This window comes from Phyllostomus discolor, chromosome 1 (genome assembly GCF_004126475.2).
Source record: "Phyllostomus discolor isolate MPI-MPIP mPhyDis1 chromosome 1, mPhyDis1.pri.v3, whole genome shotgun sequence".
NCBI classification, from domain to species: Eukaryota; Metazoa; Chordata; class Mammalia; order Chiroptera; family Phyllostomidae; genus Phyllostomus; species Phyllostomus discolor.
Genome location: NC_040903.2, coordinates 80,318,519 through 80,332,914, shown reverse-complemented (window position 1 = coordinate 80,332,914; position 14,396 = coordinate 80,318,519). Strand labels below are relative to the sequence as shown.

The 14,396-nt window shown below is 39.1% G+C and overlaps 1 long non-coding RNA gene across 1 annotated transcript in view; it reads left to right on the top strand.

Annotated features, from left to right (window-relative positions):
• The window catches only part of LOC118500498, a 25,873-nt gene extending 11,854 nt beyond the window's left edge, over positions 1-14,019 (top strand). The window contains exon 3 of the long non-coding RNA XR_004903048.1: positions 13,942-14,019. This is a non-coding gene — a long non-coding RNA (uncharacterized LOC118500498). The remainder of the gene's footprint in view (positions 1-13,941) is intronic.
• Positions 14,020-14,396: the final 377 nt, after the last annotated feature.

Genomic DNA, 14,396 nt, shown 5'->3' with positions numbered 1-14,396 from the left:
ACTCTGATTTACAGATAACAATGTGTTGTTTCGTAATGTAGTGCCGTTATGGCATTAGCAGTTTGTTTTCTTGGTGGCTTTGACATGATATAATGTGGAAAATTCCCCCATATTGATAAATTCCATTGTACCTAGTGGAACATTCTTGTGATAAGTGTAGATGATAAGGTTTTTTTGAAGAGTTCTGTTATGCTACATTATAATATTGCTGTTGTGTCATTTATTTTCTGTAACTAGGATCCTTGAATTGCCACAACCTTCTCTTGCATTTTCACATACCAGGCAGCATCTCACAGAGTCACAGTTAAATGCCTCTTCTTGACCTGACTTACTGGCAGCTGCACTGAGCAACACTCTTCCTTCCACCTCAGGGCTTTCACCAGCCATAACCATTAGGTAGGATCTCTGCACAATTTTCAAAGATCTTGTTTTTTGGTTCATTTTGAACAATCTAAACTTAGTTCAAGAAACCCAAAGTCCTCTGCATATGAACCTTAATAAAATCACATGTCCTGGGGTCTCCTACAGTCTCCCAGCATCTGGCCTCATCCTCACATGTAGCTGCTGAAGGCCTGCTGTGTACATGCCTCAGGCTCTGTGGGGAAGAAGATGTGCTTCAATTCATCTTGTGGTCTTTTATAGAACTTCCGCTCACTATACAGAACCAGGGTGCACTGCTTAAAATATGCTAATTATACTAAATATTTTACTTATTTATTATTAAGAGAAGGGAATGGGAGGCAGTAAGAGAGGAAGAGAAACATCAATGTGTGGTGCCTCACACATGGTACCTACAGGGGACCTGGCCCACAACCCAGGCATGTAGCCTGACTGGGAGTGGAACTGGTCACCCTTGGTTCTCAGCCCATATTCCAACCACTGAGGTACACCAAGCAAGGCAAATCCTAATATTCAAAAGTGGAGACAACGTGTTCCTTCAACAACACCAACATATTTTTTAAGAAGTGCAAACAAGTGTAATTTCAGAGTTTGGATTAATATTTCTGTAATTACATCAATAAAGTTTAGTTTATTGATTAGTATTAACAAGCAATATATCTTGATTATTCTATACTGTTATTATTTGACATGTGACAGTATTCAAAGACATTGGATCTGGACTTAATTTTAGAATCTAGGTGTGTAATAGTGACATTTAACTGCTTACTGAATATTTATGATCTCCTTTCTTTACTGAAAAATGAAAGTGTTCATTTATTTATTGATTGATTGATTACTTTTGATTTTATTGTTCAACTACAGTTGTCTATGTTTACCCCCCACCTCCTTCCACTGATTCCATCCTCCTTCGCTTTTGTCCATGTGTCCTTTATACTTGTTCCTGAAAACCCTTCTACCTTTCCTTCTCATTATCTCCTCCCAAGTCCCCTGTGGTTACTGTCAGATAGCTCTTAATTTCAATGTCTCTCAGTTCTGTTCTTTCAGTTAGGGCAAGATTTTTCATCTTGATTTTGGCCATCTCCCTGTGTTTGTTTCTGTATATAGGGTAGAGGTACTATGTTTCTTGGCCTTTAAGATGGACTTACATAGTGAGTGTCCTATAGAATCCACTGGTACAGGCTCCCTGTTCACCCAAGCTGGGGGCTCCTGTTTTGCCCTCCTTACCAGTGTGGGCAGTGTACACCCTGATTTTGTAATTTAGCCTTGATTTCTTTTGTACGTGAATGGGGCGGGTTTACACCTGGAACAGTCTACTATGGGGAGAGGCCACAACAATAGAGTCCAACACCGAGTGCTGCGGCACATCACCTGTTCAGGGGTCAATCCCTCAAAGCTGGACCTACTTCAGTGTGATTCTGGTTACCTGGAAGACTGCTATTCCAGTTTGTTACTTGAGGTTGTTGATGGTGCTTTTGCATGAAATAAAGCTGTTTATCCCATGTCCTAGTTTGGGGACGTCCACCTGTGCTACCACTTTTGCCCTGCTAGGTGACTTGCTATGAGATACAAACATATCTTCTGATGGCTGCTAGTTTAGTTTGTCTCAGAGGTGGCCAGGAGAAGTCAAACTGAGAAAGAGGCCTGCTGGGGTTGACATCAGGTCAGGAGTCACTTTTCAGGTGTTAAGGAATATGCAGTAGTCAGGTCACCTGTTTGATGGATATTAGAAAACTCTGACACAGGATCAGCACAGGCCACATGTGTGGAAAATCTTCTAGAAAATTCTTTGGTGGGCCTGTGGTTTTGGTAGGGCAAGATATCAGGGAATCACCAGAGCAGAGCTAACAGCTGTAGTCAGGTGGTAGGACTCTCGGGTATGGTGCTGGTCCTAGTGAGTCTGGTGGTGGTGGTGGCTGTTCTTGCAGAAAAGGAACAATTACCTCTGGCAGCACATCTGTCAGAGAAAGTTGCCCCTCCAGCTCACACCATGATGCCAAACCATTCATGTGCTCTCTGTATGTCTAACTCCTGCCATGATGCTGAAACTCAGAATGACTGGTTTCTTGTAATTCCAATCTCATGACCTTTAAGGGGAACACAGGTGACTCCAGGTACCTGCCATGTGTCTCCAGCAACCCCTCACTGGTTACTACAGCCAGAGGTTTTGGGTACTTGTCTTCCCACCAGAGGTTAAGGGGGGCAGGGGTTTCAGGTGTCATGCTGGGAACCATCATTCTTTAGGTGGAACTTTTACAGTCAAGTTGTGTCTCCTAGTATTGAATTACTACACAAAATTGGGAATGTGAGATGTACAATTTTCATATTTTTGTCCTTTCTACTCATTTCGACGTTCCTTTTACTGTGCTTTTTTTGTGGAACTCCTGTACATCCAGATCAGGTGGTTTCTGAACGATGGTTGTTTTGAAGCTTAGTTGTAATTCTGATGTGCTCATGCAGCATTTGAGTATAGGGTTTAACTTTTCTGTGATCTTGATCACAACCCCTAGGCTTTCTTATTTTAGATTACATATATATGATACCTGACAGCAATTATTCATTTTTTCCTACCTCTGCTTTATTTCTCTTAGGATAATGTTCTCTTAGTTCATGTATGTGGGTACAGAGGGCAACACTTTTTAGTCTAGAATCACTGAATAATAAATATTCTATTACTATTCCTTTCATATGAAATATTAATTTCTATTTATGTGTTCTTAAACATTTTGATTCTTCTCATGAATTGGCTTTTGTAAAGAATGCTCCAATGAACATTGGTATGCAGGTTTCTCTTATAGGTAGCAATTCTAATTTTTGGATGTATTTGCTTACTGGGATGCCTCGATCAAATGGTTTTCCTTTGTAAACTACTATGTGAGAGCTTTGCAATGATTCCCTAGTGGATTCACCAGTTTACATCCCCACCAATGGTGTGCTAGGAATCCCGTTTCCATCATCTCACCAACACTTGGCTCTGCTGTTTTTTGGACACTAGTTCTTAGAAGTCAAGGGTGGTATCTTAATGAGGTTTGGATTTCAATTACATGGAAGAGAAGAGCTGGGAAATGAGACCATGGTAGGGAAAGCATTTTTTAAAATATTTTCATAACTTTTTATGTTCTCAATGGTATATTGTGTTTTACAGTTTTAGACACTCCTTTCATTTAATTATTTTTAGGGGCTCTTGTTCTGGATATTTTTCCAGAGAAGTATATGGCCTATTGTTTAGCATTTATTCATGTTCTGAATCAAAAATTGTCCCGACAGTCATGTTCACATATCAGAAATACATGTATTGTTTTCTTCCTCAATGTTAAAGATTAGCAGTATGGTTACTGTCAATTGGTATTCATGTGGGGGTTATGGTGGAAAAACACCCATTTTTTCAAAATGAAGGTAACTGAAAATCACAAGTGAATTTTTTAAAAAATATTTTATTTACTTATTTTTACACAGGGAAGGGAGGGAGAAAGAGTGAGAGAGAAACATCAATGTGCGGTTGCTTGGAATTATAGGACCATACTGGGAATCAAACCTGTGATGCTTTGGTTCGCAGCCCATGCTCAATCCATTGAGCTATGCCAGCCAGGGCATGAGTGAATTTATTATAGGCTTTTTGAAACTAGCTACTCTAAAATTAAATTGAAGAGCATGTGACCACTATTTCATTACTAAAGAGTTCTACTTCTTTTTTTAATTAGCTTTCTTTTTAAAAATTTTAAAGATTTTATTCATTTATTTTTAGAGAGGGAAGGGAGGGAGATCAACGTAAACTATTTATTTGGAAACTTAAATGTTAGGAAACCTAGAGATGTTTACATCTGGTCAATAATCTGTTTTCCACATGTTTTCAAGACATGAAAGCCAATAGAAGCCAGTAATACAAGAGAAATCTACCAAACTGTGGAAATTTTGTGAAAATGTGAAAAGCCAGAGAAAGTACAAGCCACACTGTGTGAAAAGTCAGTTAATGTTGTGTATCTCAGGAACAAGAATGTATTCTAATCGTTCATTATCTTTAGTGTTTATACCAGTAGTCTTATATTTTAGAAAAAATACATTACTATTTTTGAATTTTAACCCAAACATCAATATCTTGTATTCTCTGGGGAGCAATCAGTATGAATAAAGCTCTTACTTCATTAGATAGGTATCATTCTTATCCATTGCTACTGGAAAACACTAACACTCAATAAGAAAATTCCTAATGGTGAACATACATATCAGAGAAGACAGGGAATTATATAAATTTGAAGTTCATATTCATTAGATTCAGGGTGCACAGCTCTAGAAAGACCACTTCAGGTTTATAGAAAGTATGCTCTACTAACAGACCACTAGAGGCAGCACTGGGCTTTTCCCAGAAAGAGAATGATAAATTCCTATTGAGAGATTGTGTGGTAGATACAACACAGAAGAAATGGTGATTTTATTAAGTAAATGGAAATAGCTTCTACTTTAAAGATTGTTCATAAACATGTTTCATTCTTAGAAACTGTCAATGTAGAAGTTGCCAGGGAGAATGATAAAAAACAAACACTGGAATAGTCTTTCTAACTGTATGATTCACACTGCATTTGTGTCCTAATTCTTCCACTTCTTATTGGAAATGTATCTTATGTTTCCTGTTTTAATGATAAAATTTAACCATCACTTATAACCCTGCATAGATAATGCTTATTTTACCAACACAGTTTTTATTTCATATTTATTTGTTTTCATAATATTTCATATTTATTGATTGGTTGATTTTTATAGGTAGAGGAAATAATAGAGAAAGAGAAACATTTTTTGCTGTTCCAATTATTGTTTCACTAAATATTTTATTGTTGTTCTATTACACTTGTCCACTATTTCCCTCATTGCTTTAATCCACTGGCCCCCTCCACAACCACCACACTCAATCCCCACCCTATTTCCTTGGATCTCTCATACATGTTCCCTCACTAGTTGATTCCCCTTCTTTTCACCCTTATCCCGCTCCCCCTCTCCTTGGGTTACTCTCTGTCTTTTCCTTCTCCCCATACTTCTGGTTCCATTTTGCTTGTTTGTTTGTTGTGTTCATTTAGGTTCCTCTTATAGGTCAGATCATATGATATCAGTGCTTCAATATCTGGCTTATTTCATTTAGCAAATTATAAATAATAAAATATTAGTTTTGATCTTGGAGCCCTCAGGAAAATTATTGTAGTGACTAATACACAATTGAAACCTCTATTTGTTTGATAAATTGGAAATTATGTACATTGGGACACAAACCTTTTTCGTATTCATTTGCACTTGCCATCACCATAATGGTAGAAATGGAAACACGCCCACTGTTCGGTTTGTGTATTGAAGCAGATGAGCCCACACACTAAAGTGCTGAAAGACTCCCTGTAGCATAAAAACAAACAAACAAACAAACAAACACACAAACAAGGTTTTGGAGGAACACAGGTGGGCAGGCAGAGGTGGTCACTCACATGCCTTCAGAGAATAAAGAATGATGAGTGTTTTGAGGTCTTAGGGTGTGTCCAGGGAGGGCCTGGGGTGCAGTGCCTTGCTATAGGTACAAACCTTCAGCCTGCATCAAACAAGGAAACCCTAAAGCTGCATTCCCAGTTTTCCACACTGACAGAAGAAGGAGAAGATGGAGCAAGACTTTAAAAATATGAATTGTCAAGAATTTACAAATGGATGCAGACTTTTCCATAAGACTCTGAATGTTTACTCTGGAAACTGTTGATTTCTTGGTTTGGAAAGACCTTTATTTTCATTATTCTTATATTTTATCACAATCTCTTTTTTTGTTGTTGTTGTTGAGGATGACCATATAGGTTACATTGTAGGACATAGTTGTTGTAAAGGGTTGTGATCTACTATTTGTACACATTTCATAACATAATTTTATACAAGTTAAGGAAATTAATGCTTTGTCATTTTTCTGTATTACATAAGAATCATTAAGGATCAATTTTACTCAATCAGAAAATTCCTGAAGGATAAAGAATGTAATTTCAAACTTATTTAGGCCCTGATTGGTGTAGTTCATCAGATTGAGTGCTGGCCTGGGATTCCAAGGTTTGTCATTTCGAATCCTAATCATCATGGTGCATGTGATAATTGAGGGTCAGGCCCCCAGTACAAGATGTAGCAGATGCATAGACACTTTGATGTTTCTATGCCTCTCTTTATCCCTCACTTGCCATCTGATAATAAATAAATAAAATCTTTTCAAAATTATCTTAAAGCAAATTTGGATAGGAAGAATTATGTGCCATGGTTCATGTAGAACTATATTAAATGTTTTAATCTAGTATATTTCTCATAGCCTTTCTCCCTTTGAAATGAAAATATACATACAACAAAGACACAAAGTAACTGCTCTATAAATGTGAACAAAGAGAGTTGCTTTAGGTCTTTGGTTCACTGAAGGAACCAGAATGTCACAGGATGTCAACAGAAGTCAATTTGTGTGTGAGCTGACTGTGGTCAGGTGCTTGGAAATCATATGTGTGTGAAGTTCAAGCAGCATACAGTAAGGTAAAAGTAAATAGAGTGAATAAGAAAAGTGATCCCAAGATTGTGTGTGGGTTTTTAAACAGAGACAATCTCCATTGTCCTATATCTGGACTGTTGGGCCGTTTCTACCTGACTGGTCTTCATATTCAGAGCCGGCACATTTAGCAGAGAAAGTGATGTCTGCAGAGGAGTTATCATGTCAACTGACACCTGATGTCCTCTATATTTTGTTCCCATCACAAAATAATAAACGTGATTCTTTTAGTGGTGATTTTAATTTTTTGTTGCATTTAACATCATATTTCAATAGACCTGATTTCAAAAATGAAGGAGTAATTTGCAGGCTGGAATTCAAGAATAGAATTGTGAGTCATCCCTGAGTCCTCAACTAAATGTCACAAAATAATTTGAGTGTGCACTTGCCGTTAAAACTGAAAACCCTGGTGCACTTTAAAGTAAGGGCATGGCCCTAAGGTGCTTTGAAGTAAGAGTCCAGGTAACTGTAAGGAGCCTGGTGAAATTCCTTAATATCACACAATGTACTAGGCCTGGGAAACTACACTTTTTCTTCTAGGAAGGACTAAGAAGCACAAGGACCCTAGAATGCATGTAAAAAGTCAGACATGTATTGCTGAAAGTGGTAGGCATAGGGAATAAGAATGGGAGTGCTCTTCTCCCATATACAGTTCTGCTTTCAGACATATACTCTTCTGTTGTTTACATTTGTGGAAAGTTGTATCATATAACTCACTGTCACCTGATTAACTTATACTAATTGTTGAAACTGTAAAACTACATAAGAAGAAAGAAGCTCAGGAAAGCTGTTTATTTCAGTAGGAAGGCAAATATTCTACCAGAGGTGAGCAGATACAATATGGTAAAAGAAAACAGAAGGGCTAGATATTTATTCTTAGGACAACTGGAATCAAGAAAAGAAACATTCCTTCTTCTGGCCCTGAGAAATAGGTCCCTGAACAACATTCTGTCCAGGAAAACTTGCACATTTGTTGTGGACCAGAGTCCTATGGGAACCAACTTTTTCTACTGAGTGGTAAAAATATTGAGGTGTTATTGTTGTGTTTCCCCAGAACATGTTATGAGAGGAGGACTCTTCCAAGGTCTTTGAATCAGAGGAGTCTAATTGTAGGTTTATAATCATTAGAATATAAATTAATTTATTTCTGTTCATCAGAGGACTCTAATCATGCATAGGAAGGTATTATACAAAAACTTTCCATATCTCTGGAATTCATGTAAAATTCATCAATAATTGCTTGGGGGCTAAAAATATTTCTCTTGCTATAGTAGTGTGTGTACATTTAAAAGATGCGTGTTGTTCTGTTGGAGAGGCAGAGTGTTCTTATTCAGAAACAGCTCAGTTTTTCTCCTCTTCTGGAGAGAAGCATTTCTAGTGTGTTTTCCATCCTCTTTGACCCCTTTATTCAGACTAATATGACCACACTCACCATCACACTAAAATTGGACACTCCTGGTCACCAAATTGATGGATTTTCCCATACAAACAGCAGTTCTCGGGAACTCCAGTGGGTTCAGTAACATATTGAATTGAGAGTCATACAGTACTAAACTACAGTAAATATAAACATAAGAGAAAGGTTACACATATGTGTCAAAAATCATCTGAAATTTATGGGAGTTCCATAATCTTAATATCTGACAGAAACCTCACAAATGTTCTAATTATGTTGAAGCCATATAAAATAGATCCAAGTCAAAGGGAGTGGTCAAGTGAAGAACATAACCAAGGAGAAATATGTAGAAAAGAGTCCTGGTCCCTACTCAGCGACATCTTCAGGGATCCTCCACTCACCTCTCTGGTATTATCAGGCTCCTATTCAGGTGCTGCCCATAGCCAGACTTGCTCTGCTCAGCCTAACACCCCTGGGTGCTTTGATAAATTTCACTGCACCATTCATGAGACGCAGGAAGTTGTTACAGATCCCAGAACTTGCAAATCTTCCTCTGTCTGGTGTTTCTAGTTCGATACTGATACTCTGAGTTCACATTCCTGTGCAGATGCAGCCTGAGGTTCACTACTGTGGTTGAACTATTAGCTGCCCAGTCTGGCAATGGTGAGTGCAGAATATAAGTGAAGGGTCCCCAAACCCTGACTGGTCTTCTGCTGGTGGGCTCTGGGCCCATTTTCACAGAATCACTGAGGCCCTCATGCTCGAGGTTTCTCCACCATTCTTTTGTTAATTTTCTGCTGAGAGACATTGCCTGGATAGCCAGCCCATCCCTCAGTATTTAAAGTCACAAGTCAGGTACAGCAAACAGATTGTGTGTCTCACTGTTCACGGGCCATGCAGTCGGAATTGCTTCCCAGTGTGCAGGTGTCCCGAAGCTGACTTTGATATTTTCTAAGTTTAATAACATGGACTTCACACAGAGACCTTTGTTCAGAGAAGTAGTGAAAACAATTGCAGGGGCAGCAAGAAAGATTATGGATGGAAAGGGGGGGCTTGGATGGCAAAGGGTTCCACTTGCTTTTTACAGCTAAACTCTACCCCTTCTGGTTGTTATGAGATCACCTGCGGAGATCTTAGAAGTGACATCAGCTGTGCTCCCTGACAGATTTACTAAATGTCTCTGGGTGGGTCATTCTTGTTGAATGAGGGTGGCTTAGGTGATGCTCAGGTGAAGCCGTTGATTGTTGGGATCTGCCCTGCCTGGTCTTAGGGAACTGTAACAGCCCATGGCTAAGGCTGAGTAAGAGGTCTCTGAACCAGGAGACACTAAGGAGACAAAATGTATTTCCCTGGCATGAACACTGCTTGTTCTAATGCCTGGCTTCCTTTGTATGATCCGTAGTCAATGAGGGGTAACAATTCTCTAAGAGAAAGTATGAACCTAAGACAGATGCAGTCACATGTGAATGCCCTAAGAGAAGGGACTCAGGGGGCTGTGGAAATGAAGGGGTGATCAGCATCAAACCCTACTCCTTGTCTTTGTCAAATTCCGAGTCCTTGAGAAGTCCAAGTCTCCTGTCTGCCTTTGTCTCCTCTGCCAGACTCAGGCCTGTAGAAATAACAAGGGAGGTGCAGTCCAGACCAGAGTTGGAGGAACCCTGGGGTAATCAAGCCTGAGACATACAATATGCAAAATACTGTGAGAACTGCTTGCTGGGGATGCTCTTTAATTAGAATATGAAGGCACAGGCAGGAAATGAAACTAAGCTTTTAGGTCCTGTAGTCTATTTAAATGATAATACCCCAAAATCTCAGCCCACAATCCAGGGGGGGGACTCTGCCAGCCCCTTTGAAAGCTAACTACTTGTTCCATCTTCCCTGCCAGACTGTAAGGCAAAACCTGTATCTGTATTCTTAATAAAAGCCTGCTTGGGCGGGAAAATGGTGCACTCTCCCCTAGAGATAGAGGCCATTTCATCCCTACTCCTCCACAGGACTCGTCATCCATGTGTATGTTTTCTCATGTTTTGAGCATCTGCAGCAGTGATAGATACGGTGGCCCTGTATCGACCACAATTGATTAGCAGGAGGGCTCTGGAATATATCTGCGACAGGGGAGAGCAGGCCTTGTTCAGGGAAGAGAATGGAAAGCTCTGTTGGGGGTGGGGTTCGGGAGAGCTGCCCATGCTCTTCTTGCTGTAGCAGTTTGCGGTCCTCTGCGGGAGGAGAGAGCACATGAAGACAGAAAAACAAACTCATTGTGGTCTCCCTGTAGCAGTTTTTGTCCTGCTTCTTTGTGATACAGGAGAGGAGAGGGTAGGCCTTTCATCATTTCTAGGCCCTTCTGACAGTGACTGAGGCACATTTAGAGAAAAAGGCTGTGCCTTTGAAGACACATTCTCAAAATGCTACTTGACTCCTCAGCATATGGTGGATGGGAAAAAGAACCCACAGAAGGAGGAGTAGGAGCAGGACCAGGAGAGTAAGGCAGCTTCTCAGGTAAAAGATGTGTCCTGGGTCAGAGTCCGTGCTTGCATTTCCTCCTAATATGATTGGATTAAAAATCAGCAGCCTTTCCTTCTTTTCTTTGATGTTGTTTGATAGTGAGATTGTATTTTTCGTACTTCTTTCATCTTATATTTATGATTCTCAAGGGCAGTATTTTCTGCTCAGTCATTTTCTCCTTTGTCCCAGGTCCTTCTGTACATTCTCTTTATCTAGGCTTCCCCAAGTCAAGAATTCCTGTCTATAATCAATAATCATCAAACGCTGAACTCATCTCCTCTGTGACAGGTCAACCTTGGACCACAGTCATGTGCAATATATTTTCTGGGTTGATCTCAGAGGCTCGGGTATTGCTGGAACAGGGATATATAAGGTTAAGTTTATATAGCTGCAGCATCACCTCTGTACATCAGAGGTAAGAAAATGCAGATTTTCCAGTGAGAATCACTGTGAATGTTCTAAAAAACAACAGTCAGTAGAATAGACTTTGTCACTCACTTAATAAGAGTCTTGCTGTTTAAATATACAGTTAGTGTACTGTATATGAGAGGTACCTGTGTATTGACATTGAAAACCTGATGTTTACTTATGATTATGTTCATATAATGACTTTCTCATTTATGTATTTCACCAGTAGTGTTTCACCATTAAGGACATATCTTTCTGCATGCCTCAGTCACTGAATATCCATTGTTCCAATCCACCCAATAGTCACTTGGCTGAGATGCTCTCTTCAGTGAAGAGTTACTGTTTTTTCTTTATCATTAACAAGAGTTTAGCAGGGAATTATTGAGGGATGTGAAAAACTATCCCATCATCTGGACACTTTTGTTGTCTTTTTAACTTCTGTTTGCTTTGGAAAATTAAGGCCCTGCATTTATTCATAGAGATCATTGTCTTCTGACATGGAGAATTTAATCAGTGGTGCTTTGTTCCTGTAAATTTTTGTTATGTTGCACACTCAGGTCACAGACATACTCTACATTATCACCTTTTGTATTTTCAGGTAACTTTACCAGAATCATGTTGTAAACGTATGTTTAATTCAGATAAATTCTAAGATCCAGCTCTGCACTAATGATACAAAAATATTTTCAAAGAAATAAAGCATTAAGAAACCACAGCTTTAACTCCTTTTCTATTGTTATGTGTGTATTTGTGTTTATTGCATTTATAAAACACACATGGTATCCTTGAATTACAGATTCACCATATTTACAGAGGAATAAAATAACCTTGATTTATGTTGATTCAGAAATTGTATGTTCTATTTATTTAATTTCTACCTAGTTTCCAGTATGTGTGACTGTGTGTGTAAAATGTTAATAAGTGAGTTATGTTGTCTTTTTACTCTTTTAAAATGTTTTCGTTTTCTCAGTTACAAACAGAGCAGTGAACATCCATGAAGTCTGTATGTGTATTTGGCTATGTTTCCTTGTAAATCGTAGCTCAAATTTTGAGTAAAACAAAAAGGTTATCTTTTACTGCATGTTTCAGAAAATACTCTCATATCAAGAATAATCTTGTTCTCAAAGTAACTATACTAAATTTTCAAATAAAGTTCTGGCTGCTATATTTCTTACATCTTGAGAAATGCAAATTTTATACAATTCATTCAACTGCAAATCATGTGTGACTTATTTTCTATGTCTTCCTCTTTGTGCCATTGAGAAGTATGGCACATGGCACAGAGACCATGGCTTCATTAGTAAAGAGTGATCTTGTCACTGCCAGCCAAAATGGAGGCGTACATAGACATCCTTGGCTTTCTTGCACAAACAAAAGGATACCAACCAATTTGAAAAGAACAAAACAGCAGAAGTGACAGATTAACAGGTTTGGAAATTGGACAACCAAGGAGTTGAAGAAGAAACATTCATCCAAACTGATAGGAGGGACAGAGATACTCAGAGAGGGTGTAGATTATGTGCAGAAAGGTGTTGGCTGGAATAACAGATGTGTGAGGCAGCAGCTGGCTGACTGGGGTTGTGAAGCCGCAGTTGGTAGATCAGGTGGTATTACTTCATATCCACTTAAGCCAGGAGAACAATGGGGAAAGAAGAAAGACAATGCAATCTAGGGTTCCAGCACAGGAAACTGAAGCCACAAAAGCTCTGGCTATATAAACCTGTGGTGGTTTCAGGAGTGGGAGAAACTCAGAGTCTCACAGAAGACTGTGTTGCAGGGCCCTATGCAATCCGAGGAGGTACACAAGCCCACTCACCACGGAATCATCACCAGAAAAGGCAATTTGCTCGAAGGTATCGGGATAATTGAGTAAAAGGGGGGTGAGAGATGAGCAAGCAGGTCTGTTCCCTCTCTGACGGCTTTCACACAAACAGCACCACAACCCAGCAAAGTGGATTTTCCTGCCCTGGAACATAACTAAGGCTCTATCCTTTGGAATGTAACAGCAGCCAGGAAACCAGACGAGGAAACAGGGTCCAGATGAAAGAACAGATTAACATTCCAGCAAAAGTTTCCTGGCTGCTGTAGGTCAGTGGATGAAGTGCCAACCTGTCAACCACAAAGTTGCCAATTCAATTCCCAGTCAGACCATATCCCTGGTTTGCTGACCAGGTCCACAGTATGGAGCATGCTAGAAGCAACCACACGTTGATCTTTCTCTTATTATCTTTCTCCCTCCCAACCCACTCTGTAAAAGTAAATAAACTTTTTTAAAAAGGAACTGAGCTTTGTAGAGGTAGCCAACAAAACAGATTCAGATTTGACAACACTGTAAATCAAGAAATTCATAGAAATGGATGAGGAAAGTTACAAAATAAAAAAAAAAAAGTTCAGGCTCTGAAAGGTCAACTACAGAATCATATACAGGGACCAATCATGACAAGGAATGAAACAGGGAGTCAAATTAATAACTTGAACTAGAAGGAATATATAAACAGTCAACCAGAATAAAATGAAGAAGCATGAATTTTAATAAATGAAGATAGGCTGAGTTAGCTCTGGGAAAACTTTAAACCTTTCCACATCCTAATTTTAGAGGTGCCAGAAGGAGAAGAGTAAGAGCACAAAATGTAAAACTGGTTTGAAGAAAAATGAAGGGAAACTTTCTAATCTGGTGGAGGAATAGACATTCAAGTAAAGGAAGCTCACAGAGTGTCAATGAAGTTGGACCCAAGAAGGAACACACCAAGACACATTCAATTTCATTATGCAACTTAAAAGATAAGGAGATAATCTTAAAACCAACAACACAAAATCAGTTACCTACAAATGGATTCCCAGAACACTAGCAGGTGATTTGTCAAAAGAAACCCTGTAGGCAAGAAGTAACTTGAGACAAGTATTCAAAGTCATGTAAGGCAGGGGTCTACATCCAAGATTAATCTAACCAGCAAAACTATCACTTAGAATGGAAGGGCAAATCAAGTGCTTCCCAGATAAAGACAGGTTAAAGGAATTCATCATCACCAAGCCTTTATGTGAAATGTTCAAGGCACTTAACCTAAGGAAAAGAAGATGATCAAAATATGAACAATGAAATGGCAGCAAACTCACAACATTAACAATGGAACTACAGAAGCAAAACCAAGA